Source organism: Heterodontus francisci, chromosome 8, assembly GCF_036365525.1.
Source record: "Heterodontus francisci isolate sHetFra1 chromosome 8, sHetFra1.hap1, whole genome shotgun sequence".
NCBI lineage: Eukaryota > Metazoa > Chordata > Chondrichthyes > Heterodontiformes > Heterodontidae > Heterodontus > Heterodontus francisci.
In genome coordinates this window covers 135,111,109-135,136,653 of record NC_090378.1, presented here as the reverse complement: position 1 = coordinate 135,136,653, position 25,545 = coordinate 135,111,109, and positions in this window count along the sequence as shown.

Genomic DNA, 25,545 nt, shown 5'->3' with positions numbered 1-25,545 from the left:
GACACTCTCTGACACTCTCTGACTCTCACTGAAACTCTCTATCACTCTCTATCACTCTCTATCACTCTCTGACACTCTCTGACACTCTCTGACACTCTCTGACACTTTCTATCACTCTCTGACACTATCTGACACTCTCAGACATTCTCAGACACTCTCTGAAACTCTCTATCACTCTCTATCACTCTCTATCACTCTCTGACACTCTCTGACACTCTCTGACACTCTCTGACACTCTCTGAAACTCTCTATCACTCTCTATCACTCTCTGACACTCTCTGACACTCTCTGACACTCTCTGACACACTCTATCACTCACTGTCACTCTGTGACACTCTCAGACACTCTCAGACACTCTCTGAAACTCTCTGAAATTCTCTATCACGCTCTATCACTCTCTGACACTCTCTGACACTCTCTGACACTCTCTGACACTCTCTGACAGTCTCTATCACACTCTATCACTCTCTGACACTCTCTGACACTCTCAGACACTATCTGACACTCTCTGACACTCTCTGAAACTCTCTATCACTCTCTATCACTCTCTGACACTCTCTGACACTCTCAGACACTCTCATACACTCTCTGAAACTCTCTGAAACTCTCTATCACTCTCTATCACACTCTGAAACTCTCTAACACTCTCTGACACTCTCTATCACTCTCTGACACCCTCTGACACTCTCTGACACTCGCAGACACTCTCTGACACTCTCTGACACTCTCTATCACTCTCTGACACTCTCTGACACTCTCAGACATTCTCTATCACTCTCTATCACTCTCTGAATCTCTCTGACACTCTCTGACACTCTCTGACACTCTCTGACACTCTCTATCACTCTCTATCACTCTCTGACACTCTCAGACATTCTCTGACACTCTCTGACACTCTCTATCACTCTCTGACACTCTCAGACACTCTCTGACACCCTCAGACACTCTCTGACACCCTCTGACTCTCTCTATCACTCTCTGACACTCTCAGACACTCTCTGACACTGTCTGAAACACTCTATCACTCTCTATCACTCTCTGACACTCTCTGACACGCTCTATCACTTTCTGACACTCTCAGACACTCTCTGCCACTCTCTGCCACTCTCTGACACTCTCTGAAACTCTCTATCACTCTCTGACACTCTCTGACACTCTCTGACACTCTCTGACACTCTCTGACACTCTCTATCACTCTCTGACACTCTCAGACACTCTCTGACACTCTCTGACACTCTCTGAAACTCTCTATCACTTTCTATCACTCTCTGACACTCTCTGACACTCTCTATCACTCTCTGACACTCTCAGACACTCTCTGACACTCTCTGAAACTCTCTATCACTCTCTATCACTCTCTGACACTCTCTGAATCTCTCAGACACTCTCTGACACTCTCTGACACTCTCTATCACTCTCTGACACTCTCTGACACTCTCAGACACTCTCTGACACTCTCTGAAACTCTCTATCACTCTCTATCACTCTCTGACACTCTCAGACACTGTCTGACACTCTCTATCACTCTCTATCACTCTCTGACACTCTCTGACACTCTCTGACACTCTCTATCACTCTCTATCACTCTCTGACACTCTCTGACATTCTCTGACACTCTCTGACACTCTCTATCACTCTCTGACACTCTCAGACACTCTCTGACACTCTCTGAAACTCTCTATCACTCTCTATCGCTCTCTGACACTCTCTATCACTCTCTGACACTCTCAGACACTCTCTGCCACTCTCTGACACTCTCTGACACTCTCTGACACTCTCTGAAACTCTCCATCACTCTCTATCACTCTCTGACACTCTCTGACACTCTCTGACACTCTCTGACACTTTCTATCACTCTCTGACACTCTCAGACACTCTCTGACACTCTCTGAAACTCTCTATCACTCTCTGACACTCTCTATCACTCTCTGACACTCTCAGACACTCTCAGATACTCTCTGACACTCTCTGACACTCTCTGACACTCTCAGACACTCTCTGACACTCTCTATCACTCTCTATCACTCTCTGACACTCTCAGACATTCTCTGACACTCTCTGAAACTCTCTATCACTCTCTATCACTCTCTATCACTCTCTATCACTCCCTGACACTCTCTGACACTCTCTGACACTCTCTATCACTCTCTATCACTCTCTGACACTCTCTGACACTCTCTGACACTCTCTGACACCCTCTATCACTCTCTGACACTCTCAGACACTCTCTGACACTCTCTATCACTCTCTATCATTCTCTGACACTCTCAGACACTCTCTGAAACTCTCTATCACTCTCTATCGCTCTCTGACACACTCTGACACTCTCTATCACTCTCAGACACTCTCAGACACTCTCTGACACTCTCTGACACTCTCTGACACACTCTGACACTCTCTATCACACTCAGACACTCTCTATCCCACTCTGACACTCTCTGACACTCTCAGACACTCTCTGACACTCTCTGAAACTCTCTATCACTCTCTATCACTCTCTATCACTCTCTGACACTCTCTGACACTCTCTGACACTCTCTGACACTCTCTATCACTCTCTATCACTCTCTGACACTCTCTGACACCCTCTATCACTCTCTGACACTGTCTGAAACACTCTATCACACTCTATCACACTCTATCACACTCTGACACTCTCTGACACTCTCTGAAACTCTCTATCACTCTCTATCACTCTCTATCACTTTCTATCACTCTCTGACACTCTCTGACACTCTCTATCACTCTCTGACACTCTCAGACACTCTCTGACACTCTCTGAAACTCTCTATCACTCTCTATCACTCTCTGACACTCTCTGAATCTCTCAGACACTCTCTGACAATCTCTGACACTCTCTATCACTCTCTGACACTCTCTGACACTCTCTGACACTCTCTGACACTCTCTGACACTCTCTATCACTCTCTGACACTCTCTGACAGTCTCTATCACTCTCTATCACTCTCTGACACTCTCTGACACTGTCAGACACTCTCTGACACTCTCTGACTCTCACTGAAACTCTCTATCACTCTCTATCACTCTCTGACACTCTCTGACACTCTCTGACACTCTCTGACACTTTCTATCACTCTCTGACACTATCTGACACTCTCAGACATTCTCAGACACTCTCTGAAACGCTCTATCACTCTCTATCACTCTCTATCACTCTCTGACACTCTCTGACACTCTCTGACACTCTCTGAAACTCTCTATCACTCTCTATCACTCTCTGACACTCTCTGACACTCTCTGACACTCTCTGACACACTCTATCACTCACTGTCACTCTCTGACACTCTCAGACACTCTCAGACACTCTCTGAAACTCTCTGAAACTCTCTATCACTCTCTATCACTCTCTGACACTCTCTGACACTCTCTGACACTCTCTGACAGTCTCTATCACACTCTATCACACTCTGACACTCTCTGACACTCTCAGACACTATCTGACACTCTCTGACACTCTCTGAAACTCTCTATCACTCTCTGACACTCTCTGACACTCTCAGACACTCTCAGACACTCTCTGAAACTCTCTGAAACTCTCTATCACTCTCTATCACACTCTGAAACTCTCTAACACTCTCTGACACTCTCTATCACTCTCTGACACCCTCTGACACTCTCTGACACTCGCAGACACTCTCTGACACTCTCTGACACTCTCTATCACTCTCTGACACTCTCTGACACTCTCAGACACTCTCTATCACTCTCTATCACTCTCTATCACTCTCTGACACTCTCTGACACTCTCTATCACTTTCTGACACTCTCAGACACTCTCTGCCACTCTCTGCCACTCTCTGACACTCTCTGAAACTCTCTATCACTCTCTGACACTCTCTGACACTCTCTGACACTCTCTGACACTCTCTGACACTCTCTATCACTCTCTGACACTCTCAGACACTCTCTGACACTCTCTGACACTCTCTGAAACTCTCTATCACTTTCTATCACTCTCTGACACTCTCTGACACTCTCTATCACTCTCTGACACTCTCAGACACTCTCTGACACTCTCTGAAACTCTCTATCACTCTCTATCACTCTCTGACACTCTCTGAATCTCTCAGACACTCTCTGACACTCTCTGACACTCTCTATCACTCTCTGACACTCTCTGACACTCTCAGACACTCTCTGAAACTCTCTGAAACTCTCTATCACTCTCTATCACTCTCTGACACTCTCTATCACTCTCTGACAATCTCTGACACTCTCTATCACTCTCTATCACTCTCTGACACTCTCTATCACTCTCTATCACTCTCTGACAATCTCTGACACTCTCAGACACTCTCTGACACTCTCAGACACTCTGTGAAACTCTCTATCACTCTCTATCACTCTCTATCACTCTCTGACACTCTCTGACACTCTCTATCACTCTCTGTCACTCTCTGACACTCTCAGACACTCTCAGACACTCTCTGACACTCTCAGACACTCTGTGAAACTCTCTATCACTCTCTATCACTCTCTATCACTCTCTGACACTCTCTGACACTCTCTATCACTCTCTGTCACTCTCTGACACTCTCAGACACTCTCTGACACCCTCTGAAACTCTCTATCACTCTCTGACACTCTCTGACACTCTCAGACACTCTCTATCACTCTCATACACTCTCTGACAGTCTCTGAAACTCTCTATCACTCTCTATCACTCTCTGACACTCTCTGACACTCTCTATCACTCTCTGACACTCTCAGACACTCTCTGACACTCTCAGACACTCTCTGAAACTCTCTCTCACTCTCTATCACTCTCTGACACTCTCTGACACTCTCTGACACTCTCTGACACTCTCTGACAGTCTCTATCACTCTCTATCACTCTCTGACACTCTCTGACACTCTCTGACACTCTCTGACACTCTCTGACAGTCTCTATCACTCTCTATCACTCTCTGACACTCTCAGACACTCTCAGACACTCTCAGACACTCTCAGACACTCTCTGACACTCTCAGACACTCTCAGACACTCTCTGACACTCTCTATCACTCTCTATCACTCTCTGACACTCTCTATCACTCTCTGACACTCTCAGACACTCTCTGACACTCTCTGACACTCTCTGAAACACTCTATCACTCTCTGACAATCTCTGACACTCTCTGACACTCTCTGAAACTCTCCATCACTCTCTATCACTCTCTGACACTCTCAGACTCTCTCTGACACTCTCTGACACTCTCTGACACTCTCTGAAACTCTCTATCACTCTCTGACACTCTCTGACACTCTCTGACACTCTCTGACACTCTCTATCACTCTCTGACACTCGCAGACACTCTCTGACACTCTCTGACACTCACTATCACTCTCTGACACTCTCTGACACTCTCTATCACTCTCTATCACTCTCTGACACTCTCTGACACTCTCTGACAGTCTCTATCACTCTCTATCACTCTTTGACACTCTCAGACACACTCTGACACTCTCTGAAACTCTCTATCACTCTCTGACACTCTCTATCACTCTCTATCACTCTCTGACACTCTCTGACACTCTCAGACACTCTCTGAAACTCTCTGAAACTCTCTATCACTCTCTATCACTCTCTATCACTCTCTGACACTCTATGACACTCTCTGACACTCTCTATCACTCTCTGACACTCTCTGACACTCTCTGACACTCTCTGACACTCTCTATCACTCTCTGACACTCGCAGACACTCTCTGACACTCTCTGACACTCACTATCACTCTCTGACACTCTCTGACACTCTCTATCACTCTCTATCACTCTCTGGCACTCTCAGACACTCTCAGACACTCTCTGACACTCTCAGACACTCTCAGACACTCTCTGACACTCCCTGAAACTCTCTATCAATCTCTATCACTCTCTGACACTCTCTGACACTCTCTATCACTCTCTATCACTCTCTATCACTCTCAGACACTCACTATCACTCTCTGACACTCTCTGACACTCTCTGACAGTCTCTATCACTCTCTATCACTCTTTGACACTCTCAGACACACTCTGACACTCTCTGAAACTCTCTATCACTCTCTGACACTCTCTGACACTCTCTATCACTCTCTATCACTCTCTGACACTCTCTGACACTCTCAGACACTCTCTGAAACTCTCTGAAACTCTCTATCACTCTCTATCACTCTCTATCACTCTCTGACACTCTCTGACACTCTCTGATACTCTCTATCACTCTCTGACACTCTCTGACACTCTCTGACACTCTCTGACACTCTCTGACACTCTCTATCACTCTCTGACACTCTCTGACACTCTCTGACACCCTCAGACACTCTCTGACACTCTCTATCACTCTCTATCACTCTCTGACACTCTCTGACACTCTCTGACACTCTCTATCACTCTCTATCACTCTCTGACACTCTCTGACACTCTCTATCACTCTCTGACACTCTCTGACACTCTCTGACACTCTCTGACACTCTCCGACACTCTCCGACACTCTCAGACACTCTCTATCACTCTCTGACACTCTCAGACACTCTCTGACACTCTCTGACATTCTCTGAAACACTCTATCACTCTCTATCACTCTCTGACACTCTCTGACACTCTCTGACACTCTCTGAAACTCTCTATCACTCTCTTTCACTCTCTGACACGCTCTGACAATCTCTGACACTCACTATCACTCTCTGACACTCTCTGACACTCTCTGACACTCTCTATCACTCTCTATCACTCTCTGACACTCTCAGACACTCTCTATCACTCTCTGACACTCTCTGACACTCTCTGACACTCTCTATCACTCTCTGACACTCTCTGACACTCTCTGACACTCTCAGACTCTCTCAGACACTCTCTGACACTCTCTGAAACTCTCTGTCACTCTCTGACACTCTCTGACACTCTCTGACACTCTCTATCACTCTCTGACACTCTCTGACACTCTCTGACACCCTCAGACACTCTCTGACACTCTCTGACACTCTCTGACAGTCTCTATCACTCTCTATCACTCTTTGACACTCTCAGACACACTCTGACACTCTCTGAAACTCTCTATCACTCTCTGACACTCTCTGACACTCTCTATCACTCTCTATCACTCTCTGACACTCTCTGACACTCTCAGACACTCTCTGAAACTCTCTGAAACTCTCTATCACTCTCTATCACTCTCTATCACTCTCTATCACTCTCTGACACTCTCTGACACTCTCTGACACTCTCTATGACTCTCTGACACTCTCTGACACTCTCTGACACTCTCTGACACTCTCTGACACTCTCTGACACCCTCAGACACTCTCTGACACTTTCTATCACTCTCTATCACTCTCTGACACTCTCTGACACTCTCTGACACTCTCTATCACTCTCTATCACTCTCTGACACTCTCTGACACTCTCTATCACTCTCTGACACTCTCTGACACTCTCTGACACTCTCCGACAATCTCCGACACTCTCAGACACTCTCTATCACTCTCTGACACTCTCAGACACTCTCTGACACTCTCTGACATTCGCTGAAACACTCTATCACTCTCTATCACTCTCTGACACTCTCTGACACTCTCTGACACTCTCTGAAACTCTCTATCACTCTTTTTCACTCTCTGACACGCTCTGACAATCTCTGACACTCACTATCACTCTCTGACACTCTCTGACACTCTCTGACACTCTCTATCACTCTCTATCACTCTCTGACACTCTCAGACACTCTCTATCACTCTCTGACACTCTCTGACACTCTCTATCACTCTCTGACACTCTCTGACACTCTCTGACACTCTCAGACTCTCTCAGACACTCTCTGACACTCTCTGAAACTCTCTGTCACTCTCTGCCACTCTCTGACACTCTCTGACACTCTCTGACACTCTCTGACACTCTCTGACACCCTCAGACACTCTCTGACACTCTCTATCACTCTCTATCACTCTCTATCACTCTCTGACACTCTCTGACACTCTCTATCACTCTCTATCACTCTCTGACACTCTCTGACACTCTCTGACACTCTCAGACACTCTCTGACACTCTCTGAAACTCTCTATCACTCTCTGACACACTCTGACACTCTCTGACACTCTGTGACACTCTCTATCACTCTCTGACACTCTCAGACACTCTCTGACACTCTCTGAAACTCTCTATCACTCTCTGACACTGTCTGACACTCTCTGACACTCTCTATCACTCTCTGACACTCTCAGACACTCTCTGCCACTCTCTGACACTCTCTGAAACTCTCTATCACTCTCTGACACTCTCTGACACTCTCTGACACTCTCTATCACTCTGTGACACTCTCTGACACTCTCTGACACTCTCTGAAACTCTCTATCACTCTCTATCACTCTCTGACACTCTCTGACACTCTCTATCACTCTCTGACACTCTCGGACACTCTCTGAAACTCTCAGACACTCTCTGACACTCTCTATCACTCTCTATCACTCTCTGACACTCTCTGACACACTCTGACACTCTCTATCACTCTCTGAAACTCTCAGACACTCTCTGACACTCTCTGACACTCTCAGACGCTCTCAGACACTCACTATCACTCTCTGACTCTCTCTGACACTCTCTATCACTCTCTGACACTCTCAGACACTCACTATCACTCTCTGACACTCTCTGACACTCTCTATCACTCTCTGACACTCTCAGACACTCACTATCACTCTCTGACACTCTCTGACACTCTCTATCACTCTCTGACACTCTCAGACACTCACTATCACTCTCTGACACTCTCTGTCACTCTCTATCACTCTCTGACACTCTCAGACACTCACTATCACTCTCTGACACTCTCTGTCACTCTCTATCACTCTCTGACACTCTCAGACACTCACTATCACTCTTTGACACTTTCTGACACTCTCTGACACTCTCTGACACTCTCTGACACTCTCTGAAACTCTCTATCACTCTCTATCACTCTCTGACACTCTCCGACACTCTCTGACACTCTCTATCACACTCTGACACTCTCAGACATTCTCTGACACTCTCTGAAACTCTCTATCACTCTCTGACACTCTCTGACACTCTTTGACACTCTCTGACACTCTCTGACACTCTCTGACACTCACTATCACTCTCTGACACCCTCTATCACTCTCTATCAATCTCTGGCACTCTCAGACACTCTCTGACAATCCTTGAATCTCTCTATCACTCTCTATCACTCTCTGACACTTTCTGACACTCTCTGACACTCTCTATCACGCGCTATCACTCTCAGACACTCACTATCAGTCTCTGACACTCTCAGACACTCTCTGACAGTCTCTATCACTCTCTATCACTCTCTGTCACTCTCTGACACTCTCTGACACTCTCTATCACTCTCTATCACTCTCTGACACTCTCTGACACTCTCTGACACTCTCTATCACTCTCAGACACTCTCTGACACTCTCTGACACTCTCTGACACTCTCTGACACTCTCTATCACTCTCTGACACTCTCTGACACTCTCTATCACTCTCTGACACTCTCTGACACTCTCTGACACTCTCTATCACTCTCTATCACTCTCTGACACTCTCAGACACTCTCTATGACTCTCTGACACTCTCTATCACTCTCTGACACTCTCTGACACTCTCTATCACTCTCTATCACTCTCTGACACTCTCTGAATCTCTCAGACACTCTCTGACAATCTCTGACACTCTCTGACACTCTCTGACACTCTCTGACACTCTCTGACACTCTCTATCACTCTCTGACACTCTCTGACACTCTGTATCACTCTCTGACACTCTCAGACACTCACTATCACTCTCTGACACTCTCTGACAGTCTCTATCACTCTCTATCACTCTCTGACACTCTCTGACACTGTCAGACACTCTCTGACACTCTCTGACTCTCACTGAAACTCTCTATCACTCTCTATCACTCTCTGACACTCTCTGACACTCTCTGACACTCTCTGACACTCTCTGACACTTTCTATCACTCTCTGACACTATCTGACACTCTCAGACATTCTCAGACACTCTCTGAAACTCTCTATCACTCTCTATCACTCTCTATCACTCTCTGACACTCTCTGACACTCTCTGACACTCTCAGACACTCTCTGACACTCTCTGACACTCTCTGAAACTCTCTATCACTCTCTATCACTCTCTGACACTCTCTGACACACTCTACCACTCACTGTCACTCTCTGACACTCTCAGACACACTCAGACACTCTCTGAAACTCTCTGAAACTCTCTATCACTCTCTATCACTCTCTGACACTCTCTGACACTCTCTGACACTCTCTGACAGTCTCTATCACACTCTATCACTCTCTGACACTCTCTGACACTCTCAGACACTATCTGACACTCTCTGACACTCTCTGAAACTCTCTATCACTCTCTGACACTCTCTGACACTCTCAGACACTCTCAGACACTCTCTGAAACTCTCTGAAACTCTCTATCACTCTCTATCACTCTCTGACACTCTCTGACAGTCTCTATCACACTCTATCACTCTCTAACACTCTCTGACACTCTCTATCACTCTCTGACACCCTCTGACACTCTCTGACACTCGCAGACACTCTCTGACACTCTCTGACACTCTCTATCACTCTCTGACACTCTCTGACACTCTCAGACACTCTCTATCACTCTCTATCACTCTCTGAAACTCTCTGACACTCTCTGACACTCTCTATCACTCTCTATCACTCTCTGACACTCTCAGACACCCTCTGACACTCTCTATCACTCTCTGACACTCTCAGACACTCTCTGACACTGTCTGAAACACTCTATCACTCTCTATCACACTCTGACACTCTCTGACACTCTCTGACACTCTCTATCACTTTCTGACACTCTCAGACACTCTCTGCCACTCTCTGACACTCTCTGAAACTCTATATCACTCTCTATCACTCTCTGACACTCTCTGACACTCTCTGACACTCTCTGACACTCTCTATCACTCTCTGACACTCTCAGACACTCTCTGACACTCTCTGACACTCTCTGAAACTCTCTATCACTTTCTATCACTCTCTGACACTCTCTGACACTCTCTATCACTCTCTGACACTCTCTATCACTCTCTGACACTCTCAGACACTCTCTGACACTCTCTGAAACTCTCTATCACTCTCTATCACTCTCTGACACTCTCTGAATCTCTCAGACACTCTCTGACACTCTCTGACACTCTCTATCACTCTCTGACACTCTCTGACACTCTCTGACAGTCTCTATCACTCTCTGACACTCTCTGACACTCTCTGACACTCTCTGACACTCTCAGACACTCACTATCACTCTCTGACACTCTCTGACACTCTCTATCACTCTCTATCACTCTCTGGCACTCTCAGAAACTCACTATCACTCTCTGACACTCTCTGACACTCTCTATCACTCTCTATCACTCTCTGGCACTCTCTGGCACTCTCAGACACTCTCAGACACTCTCTGACACTCCCTGAAACTCTCTATCACTCTCTCTCACTCTCTGACACTCTCTGACACTCTCTGACACTCTCTACCACTCTCTTTCACTCTCAGACACTCACTATCACTCTCTGAGACTCTCTGACACTCTCTGACAGTTTCTATCACTCTCTATCACTCTCTGAAAATCTCAGACACTCTCAGACACACTCTGACACTCTCTGAAACTCTCTATCACTCTCTATCACTCTCTGACACTCTCTGACACTCTCTATCACTCTCTATCACTCTCTGACACTCTCTGACACTCTCTAACACTCTCTGACACTCTCTATCACTCTCTGACACTCTCTGACACACTCTGACACTCTCAGACACTCTCTGACACTCTCTGACACTCTCTATCACTCGCTGACACTCTCTGACACTCTCAGACACTCTCAGACACTCCCTGACACTCTCTATCACTCTCTATCACTCTCTGACACTCTCTGACACTCTCTGAAACTCTCTGAAACTCTCTATCACTCTCTATCACTCTCTGACACTCTCTGACACTCTCTGACACTCTCTATCACTCTCTGACACTCTCTGACACTCTCTATCACTCTCTATCACTCTCTGGCACTCTCAGACACTCACTATCACTCTCTGACACTCTCTGACACTCTCTATCACTCTCTATCACTCTCTGGCACTCTCTGGCACTCTCAGACACTCTCAGACACTCTCTGACACTCCCTGAAACTCTCTATCAATCTCTCTCACTCTCTGACACTCTCTGACACTCTCTGACACTCTCTACCACTCTCTTTCACTCTCAGACACTCACTATCACTCTCTGAGACTCTCTGACACTCTCTGACACTCTCTGACAGTTTCTATCACTCTCTATCACTCTCTGAAAATCTCAGACACTCTCAGACACACTCTGACACTCTCTGAAACTCTCTATCACTCTCTATCACTCTCTGACACTCTCTGACACTCTCTATCACTCTCTATCACTCTCTGACACTCTCTGACACTCTCTAACACTCTCTGACACTCTCTATCACTCTCTGACACTCTCTGACACACTCTGACACTCTCAGACACTCTCTGACACTCTCTGACACTCTCTACCACTCGCTGACACTCTCTGACACTCTCAGACACTCCCTGACACTCTCTATCACTCTCTATCACTCTCAGACACTCTCTGACACTCTCTGACACACTCTGAAACTCTCTATCACTCTCTATCACTCTCTGACACTCTCTGACACTCTCTGACACTCTCTATCACTCTCTGACACTCTCAGACACTCTCTGACACTCTCTGACACACTCTGACACTCTCTATCACTCTCTGACACTCTCTGACACTCTCTGACACTCTCTATCACTCTCTGACACTCTCAGACACTCTCAGACACTCTCTGACACTCTCTGAAACTCTCTATCACTCTCTATCACTCTCTGACACTCTCTGACACTCTCTGACACTCTCTATCACTCTCTGAAACTCTCTATCACTCTCTATCACTCTCTGACACTCTCAGACACTCTCTGACACTCTCTGACACTCTCTGAAACTCTCTATCACTCTCTATCACTCTCTGACACTCTCTGACCCTCACTGATACTCTCTGACACTCTCTATCACTCTCTCTCACTCTCTGACACTCTCAGACACTCTCTGACACTCTCTGAAACTCTCAGACACTCTATCACTCTCTGACACTCTCTGACACTCTCTGAAACTCTCTATCACTATCACTCTCTGACACTCTCAGACACTCTCTATCACTCTCTATCACTCTCTATCACTCTCTATCACTCTCTATCACTCTCTGACACTCTCTGACACTCTCTGACACACTCTGACACTCTCTATCACTCTCTGACACTCTCAGACACTCTCTGACACTCTCTGACACTCTCAATCTCTCTCAGACAATCACTATCACTCTCTGACACTCTCTGACACTCTCAGACACTCTCAGACACTCACTATCACTCTCTGACACTCACTATCACTCTCTGACACTCTCTATCACTCTCTATCACTCTCTATCACTCTCTGACACTCTCTGACACTCTCTGACACTCTCTGACACTCTCTATCACTCTCTGACACTCTCAGACTCTCACTATCACTCTCTGACACTCTCTGACACTCACTATCACTCTCTGACACTCTCAGACACTCTCTGACACTCTCTGAAACTCTCTATCACTCTCTGACACTCTCTGACACTCTCTGAAACTCTCTGACACTCTCTGACACTCTCTGACACTCTCTATCACTCTCTGACACTCTCTGACACTCTCTGACACTCTCTGACACTCTCTGACATTCTCTGACACTCTCTGACACTCTCTGACACTCTCTGACACTCTCTGAAACTCTCTATCACTCTCTGACACTCTCTGACACTCACTATCACTCTCTGACAATCTCTGACACTCTCTGACACTCTCTGACAATCTCTGAAACTCTCTATCACTCTCTGAAACTCTCTGACACTCTCTGAAACTCTCTGACACACTCTGACACTCTCTGACACTCTCTATCATTCTCTGACACTCTCTGACACTCTGTGACACTCTCTGACACTCTGTATCACTTTCTGACACTCTCAGACACTCTCTGACACTCTCTGAAACTCTCTATCACTCTCTAACACTGTCTGACACTCTCTGACACTCTCTATCACTCTCTGACACTCTCAGACACTCTCTGCCACTCTCTGAAACTCTCTATCACTCTCTGACACTCTCTGACACTCTCTATCACTCTGTGACACTCTCAGACACTCTCTGACACTCTCTGACACTCTCTGACACTCTCTGAAACTCTCTATCACTCTCTGACACTCTCTGACACTCTCTGACACTCTCTGACACTCTCTATCACTCTCTGACACTCTCAGACACTCTCTGACACTCTCTGAAACTCTCAGACACTCTATCACTCTCTGACACTCTCTGACACTCTCTGAAACTCTCAGACACTCTCTGAAACTCTCAGACACTCTCTGACACTCTCTATCACTCTCTATCACTCTCTGACACTCTCTGACACACTCTGACACTCTCTATCACTCTCTGACACTCTCTGACACTCTCTGACACTCTCTGACACTCTCTGACACTCTCAGACGCTCTCAGACACTCACTATCACTCTCTGACACTCTCTGACACTCTCATCACTCTCTGACACTCTCAGACACTCACTATCACTCTCTGACACTCTCTGACACTCTCTATCAGTCTCTGACACTCTCAGACACTCACTATCACTCTCTGACACTCTCTATCACTCTCTGACACTCTCAGACACTCACTATCACTCTCTGACACTCTCTGACACTCTCTGACACTCTCTGACACTCTCTGAATCTCTTTATCACTCTCTATCACTCTCTGACACTCTCTGAATCTCTCTATCACTCTCTATCACTCTCTGACACTCTCCGACACTCTCTGACACTCTCTATCACACTCTGACACTCTCAGACATTCTCTGACACTCTCTGAAACTCTCTGACACTCTCAGACACTCTCTGACACTCTCTGAAACTCTCTATCACTCTCTATCACTGTCTGACACTCTCTGACTCTCTCTATCACTCTCTGACACTCTCAGACACTCTCAGACACTCTCTGAAACTCTCTATCACTCTCTATCACTCTCTGACAGTCTCTGACACGCTCTGACACTCTCTATCACTCTCTATCATTCTCTGACACTCTCAGACACTCTCTGACACTCTCTGACACTCTCTGAAACTCTCTATCACTCTCTATCATTCTCTGAAACTCTCTGACACTCACTGATACTCTCTGACACTCTCTATCACTCTCTGACACTCTCTGAAACTCTCAGAAACTCTATCACTCTCTGACACTCTCTGACACTCTCTGAAACTCTCTATCACTATCACTCTCTGACACTCTCTATCACTCTCTATCACTCTCTATCACTCTCTGACACTCTCTGACACACTCTGACACTCTCTATCACTCTCTGACACTCTCAGACACTCTCTGACACTCTCTGACACTCACTATCACTCTCTGACACTCTCTGACACTCTCAGACACTCTCAGACACTCTCTATCACTCTCTATCACTCTCTGACACTCTCTATCACTCTCTATCACTCTCTGACACTCTCTGACACTCTCTGACACTCTCTGACACTCTCTATCACTCTCTGACACTCTCAGACTCTCACTATCACTCTCTGATACTCTCTGACACTCAGTATCACTCTCTGACAATCTCTGACACTCTCTGACACTCTCTGACACTCTCTGAAACTCTCTATCACTCTCTGACACTCTCTGACACTCTCTGAAACTCTCTGACACTCTCTGACACTCTCTATCACTCTCTGACACTCTCTGACACTCTCTGACACTCTCTGACACTCTCTATCACTCTCTGACAATCTCTGACACTCTCTGACACTCTCTGACACTCTCTATCACTCTCTGACACTCTCTGACACTCACTATCACTCTCTGACAATCTCTGACACTCTCTGACACTCTCTGACACTCTCTATCAATCTCTGACACTCTCTGACACTCTCTGAAACTCTCTGACACTCTCTGACACTCTCTATCATTCTCTGACACTCTCTGACACTCTCTGACACTCTGTGACACTGTCTATCACTCTCTGACACTCTCAGACACTCTCTGACACTCTCTGAAACTCTCTATCACTCTCTAACACTGTCTGACACTCTCTGACACTCTCTATCACTCTCTGACACTCTCAGACACTCTCTGCCACTCTCTGACACTCTCTGAAACTCTCTATCACTCTCTGAAACTCTCTGACACTCTCTGAAACTCTCAGACACTCTATCACTCTCTGAAACTCTCTGACACTCTCTGAAACTCTCAGACACTCTCTGACACTCTCTATCACTCTCTATCACTCTCTGACACTCTCTGACACTCTCTGACACACTCTGACACTCTCTGACACTCTCAGACGCTCTCAGACACTCACTATCACTCTCTGACACTCTCTGACACTCTATATCACTCTCTGACACTCTCAGACACTCACTATCACTCTCTGACACTCTCTGACACTCTCTATCAGTCTCTGACACTCTCAGACACTCACTATCACTCTCTGACACTCTCTGACACTCTCTATCACTCTCTGACACTCTCAGACACTCACTATCACTCTCTGACACTCTCTGACACTCTCTGACACTCTCTGACACTCTCTGAATCTCTCTATCACTCTCTATCAATCTCTGACACTCTCCGACACTCTCTGACACTCTCTATCACACTCTGACACTCTCAGACATTCTCTGACACTCTCTGAAACTCTCTATCACTCTCTGACACTCTCTGACACTCTCTGACACTCTCTATCACTCTCTGACACTCTCTGACACTCTCTATCAGTCTCTGACACTCTCAGACACTCACTATCACTCTCTGACACTCTCTGACACTCTCTATCACTCTCTGACACTCTCTGACACTCTCTGACACTCTCTGACACTCTCTGAATCTCTCTATCACTCTCTATCAATCTCTGACACTCTCCGACACTCTCTGACACTCTCTATCACACTCTGACACTCTCAGACATTCTCTGACACTCTCTGAAACTCTCTATCACTCTCTGACACTCTCTGACACTCTCTGACACTCTCTGACACTCTCTATCACTCTCTGACACTCTCAGACACTCTCTGACACTCTCTGACACTCTCTGAAACTCTCTGACACTCTCTGACACTCTCTATTACTCTCTGAAACTCTCTATCACTCTCTATCACTCTCTGACACTCTCTGACACTCTCTGACACTCTCTATCATTCTCTGACACTCTCAGACACTCTCTGACACTCTCTGACACTCTCTGAAACTGTCTATCACTCTCTATCACTCTCTGACACTCTCTGACACTCTCTGACACTCACTGATACTCTCTGACGCTCTCTATCACTCTCTGACACTCTCAGACACTCTCTGACACTCTCTGAAACTCTCAGACACTCTATCACTCTCTGACACTCTCTGACACTCTCTGAAACACTCTATCACTATCACTCTCTGACACTCTCAGACACTCTCTGACACTGTCTATCACTCTCTATCACTCTCTATCACTCTCTGACACTCTCTGACACACTCTGACACTCTCTATCACTCTCTGACACTCTCAGACTCTCTCAGACACTCACTATCACTCTCTGACACTCACTATCACTCTCTGACACTCTCTATCACTCTCTATCACTCTCTATCACTCTCTGACACTCTCTGACACTCTCTGACACTCTCTATCACTCTCTGACACTCTCAGACTCTCTCTATCACTCTCTGACACTCTCCGACACTCTCTGACACTCTCTATCACACTCTGACACTCTCAGACATTCTCTGACACTCTCTGAAACTCTCTGACACTCTCAGACACTCTCTGACACTCTCTGAAACTCTCTATCACTCTCTATCACTGTCTGACACTCTCTGACTCTCTCTATCACTCTCTGACACTCTCAGACACTCTCAGACACTCTCTGAAACTCTCTATCACTCTCTATCACTCTCTGACAGTCTCTGACACGCTCTGACACTCTCTATCACTCTCTATCATTCTCTGACACTCTCAGACACTCTCTGACACTCTCTGACACTCTCTGAAACTCTCTATCACTCTCTATCATTCTCTGAAACTCTCTGACACTCACTGATACTCTCTGACACTCTCTATCACTCTCTGACACTCTCTGAAACTCTCAGAAACTCTATCACTCTCTGACACTCTCTGACACTCTCTGAAACTCTCTATCACTATCACTCTCTGACACTCTCTATCACTCTCTATCACTCTCTATCACTCTCTGACACTCTCTGACACACTCTGACACTCTCTATCACTCTCTGACACTCTCAGACACTCTCTGACACTCTCTGACACTCACTATCACTCTCTGACACTCTCTGACACTCTCAGACACTCTCAGACACTCTCTATCACTCTCTATCACTCTCTGACACTCTCTATCACTCTCTATCACTCTCTGACACTCTCTGACACTCTCTGACACTCTCTGACACTCTCTATCACTCTCTGACACTCTCAGACTCTCACTATCACTCTCTGATACTCTCTGACACTCAGTATCACTCTCTGACAATCTCTGACACTCTCTGACACTCTCTGACACTCTCTGAAACTCTCTATCACTCTCTGACACTCTCTGACACTCTCTGAAACTCTCTGACACTCTCTGACACTCTCTATCACTCTCTGACACTCTCTGACACTCTCTGACACTCTCTGACACTCTCTATCACTCTCTGACAATCTCTGACACTCTCTGACACTCTCTGACACTCTCTATCACTCTCTGACACTCTCTGACACTCACTATCACTCTCTGACAATCTCTGACACTCTCTGACACTCTCTGACACTCTCTATCAATCTCTGACACTCTCTGACACTCTCTGAAACTCTCTGACACTCTCTGACACTCTCTATCATTCTCTGACACTCTCTGACACTCTCTGACACTCTGTGACACTGTCTATCACTCTCTGACACTCTCAGACACTCTCTGACACTCTCTGAAACTCTCTATCACTCTCTAACACTGTCTGACACTCTCTGACACTCTCTATCACTCTCTGACACTCTCAGACACTCTCTGCCACTCTCTGACACTCTCTGAAACTCTCTATCACTCTCTGAAACTCTCTGACACTCTCTGAAACTCTCAGACACTCTATCACTCTCTGAAACTCTCTGACACTCTCTGAAACTCTCAGACACTCTCTGACACTCTCTATCACTCTCTATCACTCTCTGACACTCTCTGACACTCTCTGACACACTCTGACACTCTCTGACACTCTCAGACGCTCTCAGACACTCACTATCACTCTCTGACACTCTCTGACACTCTATATCACTCTCTGACACTCTCAGACACTCACTATCACTCTCTGACACTCTCTGACACTCTCTATCAGTCTCTGACACTCTCAGACACTCACTATCACTCTCTGACACTCTCTGACACTCTCTATCACTCTCTGACACTCTCAGACACTCACTATCACTCTCTGACACTCTCTGACACTCTCTGACACTCTCTGACACTCTCTGAATCTCTCTATCACTCTCTATCAATCTCTGACACTCTCCGACACTCTCTGACACTCTCTATCACACTCTGACACTCTCAGACATTCTCTGACACTCTCTGAAACTCTCTATCACTCTCTGACACTCTCTGACACTCTCTGACACTCTCTATCACTCTCTGACACTCTCTGACACTCTCTATCAGTCTCTGACACTCTCAGACACTCACTATCACTCTCTGACACTCTCTGACACTCTCTATCACTCTCTGACACTCTCTGACACTCTCTGACACTCTCTGACACTCTCTGAATCTCTCTATCACTCTCTATCAATCTCTGACACTCTCCGACACTCTCTGACACTCTCTATCACACTCTGACACTCTCAGACATTCTCTGACACTCTCTGAAACTCTCTATCACTCTCTGACACTCTCTGACACTCTCTGACACTCTCTGACACTCTCTATCACTCTCTGACACTCTCAGACACTCTCTGACACTCTCTGACACTCTCTGAAACTCTCTGACACTCTCTGACACTCTCTATTACTCTCTGAAACTCTCTATCACTCTCTATCACTCTCTGACACTCTCTGACACTCTCTGACACTCTCTATCATTCTCTGACACTCTCAGACACTCTCTGACACTCTCTGACACTCTCTGAAACTCTCTATCACTCTCTATCACTCTCTGACACTCTCTGACACTCTCTGACACTCACTGATACTCTCTGACACTCTCTATCACTCTCTGACACTCTCAGACACTCTCTGACACTCTCTGAAACTCTCAGACACTCTATCACTCTCTGACACTCTCTGACACTCTCTGAAACACTCTATCACTATCACTCTCTGACACTCTCAGACACTCTCTGACACTGTCTATCACTCTCTATCACTCTCTATCACTCTCTGACACTCTCTGACACTCTCTGACACTCTCTATCACTCTCTGACACTCTCAGACTCTCTCAGACACTCACTATCACTCTCTGACACTCACTATCACTCTCTGACACTCTCTATCACTCTCTATCACTCTCTATCACTCTCTGACACTCTCTGACACTCTCTGACACTCTCTATCACTCTCTGACACTCTCAGACTCTCACTATCACTCTCTGACACTCTCTGACACTCACTAACACTCTCTGACTATCTCTGACACTCTCTGACACTCTCTGACACTCTCTGAAACTCTCTATCACTCTCTGACACTCTCTGACACTCTCTGAAACTCTCTGACACTCTCTGACACTCTCTGACACTCTCTATCACTCTCTGACACTCTCTGACACTCTCTGACACTCTCTGACACTCTCTATCACTCTCTATCACTCGCTGACACTCTCTGACACTCTCTGACACTCTCTATCACTCTCTGACAATCTCTGACAATCTCTGACTCTCTCTGACACTCTCTGAATCTCTCTATCACTCTGACACTCTCTGACACTCACTATCACTCTCTGACAATCTCTGACACTATCTGACACTCTCTGACACTCTCTGACACTCTCTATCATTCTCTGACACTCTCAGACACTCTCTGACACTCTCTGACACTCTCTGAAACTCTCTATCACTCTCTATCACTCTCTGACACTCTCTGACACTCTCTGACACTCACTGATACTCTCTGACACTCTCTATCACTCTCTGACACTCTCAGACACTCTCTGACACTCTCTGAAACTCTCAGACACTCTATCACTCTCTGACACTCTCTGACACTCTCTGAAACACTCTATCACTATCACTCTCTGACACTCTCAGACACTCTCTGACACTGTCTATCACTCTCTATCACTCTCTATCACTCTCTGACACTCTCTGACACTCTCTGACACTCTCTATCACTCTCTGACACTCTCAGACTCTCTCAGACACTCACTATCACTCTCTGACACTCACTATCACTCTCTGACACTCTCTATCACTCTCTATCACTCTCTATCACTCTCTGACACTCTCTGACACTCTCTGACACTCTCTATCACTCTCTGACACTCTCAGACTCTCACTATCACTCTCTGACACTCTCTGACACTCACTAACACTCTCTGACTATCTCTGACACTCTCTGACACTCTCTGACACTCTCTGAAACTCTCTATCACTCTCTGACACTCTCTGACACTCTCTGAAACTCTCTGACACTCTCTGACACTCTCTGACACTCTCTATCACTCTCTGACACTCTCTGACACTCTCTGACACTCTCTGACACTCTCTATCACTCTCTATCACTCGCTGACACTCTCTGACACTCTCTGACACTCTCTATCACTCTCTGACAATCTCTGACAATCTCTGACTCTCTCTGACACTCTCTGAATCTCTCTATCACTCTGACACTCTCTGACACTCACTATCACTCTCTGACAATCTCTGACACTATCTGACACTCTCTGACACTCTCTGAAACTCTCTATCACTCTCTGACACTCTCTGACACTCTCTGAAACTCTCTGACACTCTCTGACACTCTCTGACAATCTCTATCATTCTCTCACACTCTCTGACACTCTCTGACACTCTCTGACACTCTGTGACACTCTCTATCACTCTCTGACACTCTCAGACACTCTCTGACACTCTCTGAAACTCTCTATCACTCTCTAACACTGTCTGACACTCTCTGACACTCTCTATCACTCTCTGACACTCTCTGACACTCTCTATCACTCTGTGACACTCTCAGACACTCACTATCACTCTCTGACACTCTCTGACACTCTCTATCACTCTCTGACACTCTCTGACACTCTCTGAATCTCTCTATCACTCTCTATCACTCTCTGACACTCTCCGACACTCTCTGACACCCTCTATCACACTCTGACACTCTCAGACACTCTCAGACATTCTCTGACACTCTCTGAAACTCTCTATCACTCTCTGACACTCTCTGACACTCTCTGACACTCTCTGAAACTCTCTGACACTCTCTATCACTCTCTGACACTCTCTATCACTCTCTATCACTCTCTGGCACTCTCAGACACTCTCTGACACTCCCTGAATCTCTCTATCACTCTCTATCACTCTCTGACACTCTCTGACACTCTCTGACACTCTCTATCACTCTCTGACACTCTCAGACACTCTCTGACACTCTCTGAAACTCTCAGACACTCTATCACTCTCTGACACTCTCTGACACTCTCTGACACTCTCTGACACTCTCTATCACTCTCTGACACTCTCAGACACTCTCTGACACTCTCTGAAACTCTCAGACACTCTATCACTCTCTGACACTCTCTGACACTCTCTGAAACACTCTATCACTATCACTCTCTGACACTCTCAGACAGTGTCAGAGAGTGTCTGAGAGTGTCAGAGAGTGATAGTGATAGAGTGTTTCAGAGAGTGTCAGAGAGTGTCAGAGAGTGATAGAGAGTGATAGACAGTGTCAGAGAGTGTCTATCACTCTCTATCACTCTCTGACACTCTCTGACACACTCTGACACTCTCTATCACTCTCTGACACTCTCAGACTCTCTCAGACACTCACTATCACTCTCTGACACTCTCTATCACTCTCTATCACTCTCTATCACTCTCTATCACTCTCTATCACTCTCTGACACTCTCTGACACTCTCTATCACTCTCTGACACTCTCAGACTCTCACTATCACTCTCTGACACTCTCTGACACTCACTATCACTCTCTGACTATCTCTGACACTCTCTGACACTCTCTGACACTCTCTGACACTCTCTGAAACTCTCTATCACTCTCTGACACTCTCTGACACTCTCTGAAACTCTCTGACACTCTCTGACACTCTCTGACACTCTCTATCACTCTCTGACACTCTCTGACACTCTCTGACACTCTCTGACACTCTCTATCACTCTCTATCACTCGCTGACACTCTCTGACACTCTCTGACACTCTCTATCACTCTCTGACAATCTCTGACAATCTCTGACTCTCTCTGACACTCTCTGAAAATCTCTATCACTCTCTGACACTCTCTGACACTCACTATCACTCTCTGACAATCTCTGACACTCTCTGACACTCTCTGACACTCTCTGAAACTCTCTATCACTCTCTGACACTCTCTGACACTCTCTGAAACTCTCTGACACTCTCTGACACTCTCTGACAATCTCTATCATTCTCTCACACTCTCTGACACTCTCTGACACTCTCTGACACTCTGTGACACTCTCTATCACTCTCTGACACTCTCAGACACTCTCTGACACTCTCTGAAATTCTCTATCACTCTCTGACACTCTCAGACACTCTCTGCCACTCTCTGACACTCTCTGAAACTCTCTATCACTCTCTGACACTCTCTGACACTCTCTATCACTCTGTGACACTCTCAGACACTCTCTGACACTCTCTGACACTCTCTGAAACTCTCAGACACTCTATCACTCTCTGACACTCTCTGACACTCTCTGACACTCTCTGACACCCTCTATCACTCTCTATCACTCTCTGACACTCTCTGACACACTCTGACATTCTCTATCACTCTCTGACACTCTCAGACACTCTCTGACACTCTCTGACACTCTCAGACGCTCTCAGACACTCACTATCACTCTCTGACAGTCTCTGACATTCTCTATCACTCTCTGACACTCTCAGACACTCACTATCACTCTCTGACACTCTCTGACACTCTCTATCAGTCTCTGACACTCTCGGACACTCACTATCACTCTCTGACACTCTCTGACACTCTCTATCACTCTCTGACACTCTCAGACACTCACTATCACTCTCTGACACTCTCTGACACTCTCTGACACTCTCTGACACTCTCTGAATCTCTCTATCACTCTCTATCACTCTCTGACACTCTCCGACACTCTCTGACACCCTCTATCACACTCTGACAATCTCAGACATTCTCTGACACTCTCTGAAACTCTCTATCACTCTCTGACACTCTCTGACACTCTCTGAAACTCTCTGACACTCTCTATCACTCTCTGACACTCTCTATCGCTCTCTATCACTCTCTGGCACTCTCAGACACTCTCTGACACTCCCTGAATCTCTCTATCACTCTCTATCACTCTCTATCACTCTCTGACACTCTCTGACACTCTCTGACACTCTCTATCACTCTCTGACACTCTCAGACACTCTCTGACACTCTCTGAAACTCTCAGACACTCTATCACTCTCTGACACTCTCTGACACTCTCTGACACTCTCTGACACTCTCTATCACTCTCTATCACTCTCTGACACTCTCTGACACACTCTGACATTCTCTATCACTCTCTGACACTCTCTGACACTCTCAGACACTCTCTGACACTCTCTGACACTCTCAGAAGCTCTCAGACACTCACTATCACTCTCTGACACTCTCTGACATTCTCTATCACTCTCTGACACTCTCAGACACTCACTATCACTCTCTGACACTCTCTGACACTCTCTATCAGTCTCTGACACTCTCAGACACTCACTATCACTCTCTGACACTCTCTGACACTCTCTATCACTCTCTGACACTCTCTATCACTCTCTATCACTCTCTGGCACTCTCAGACACTCTCTGACACTCCCTGAATCTCTCTATCACTCTCTATCACTCTCTGACACTCTCTGACACTCTCTGACACTCTCTATCACTCTCTATCACTCTCAGACACTCACTATCACTCTCTGACACTCTCTGACACTCTCTGACAGTCTCTATCACTCTCTATCACTCTCTGACACTCTCTGACACTCTCAGACACTCTCTGACACTCTCTATCACTCTCTATCACTCTCTATCACTCTCTGACACTCTCTGACACACTCTGACATTCTCTATCACTCTCTGACACTCTCAGACACTCTCTGACACTCTCTGACACTCTCAGACGCTCTCAGACACTCACTATCACTCTCTGACACTCTCTGACATTCTCTATCACTCTCTGACACTCTCTGACACTCTCTATCACTCTCTGACACTCTCAGACACTCTCTATCACTCT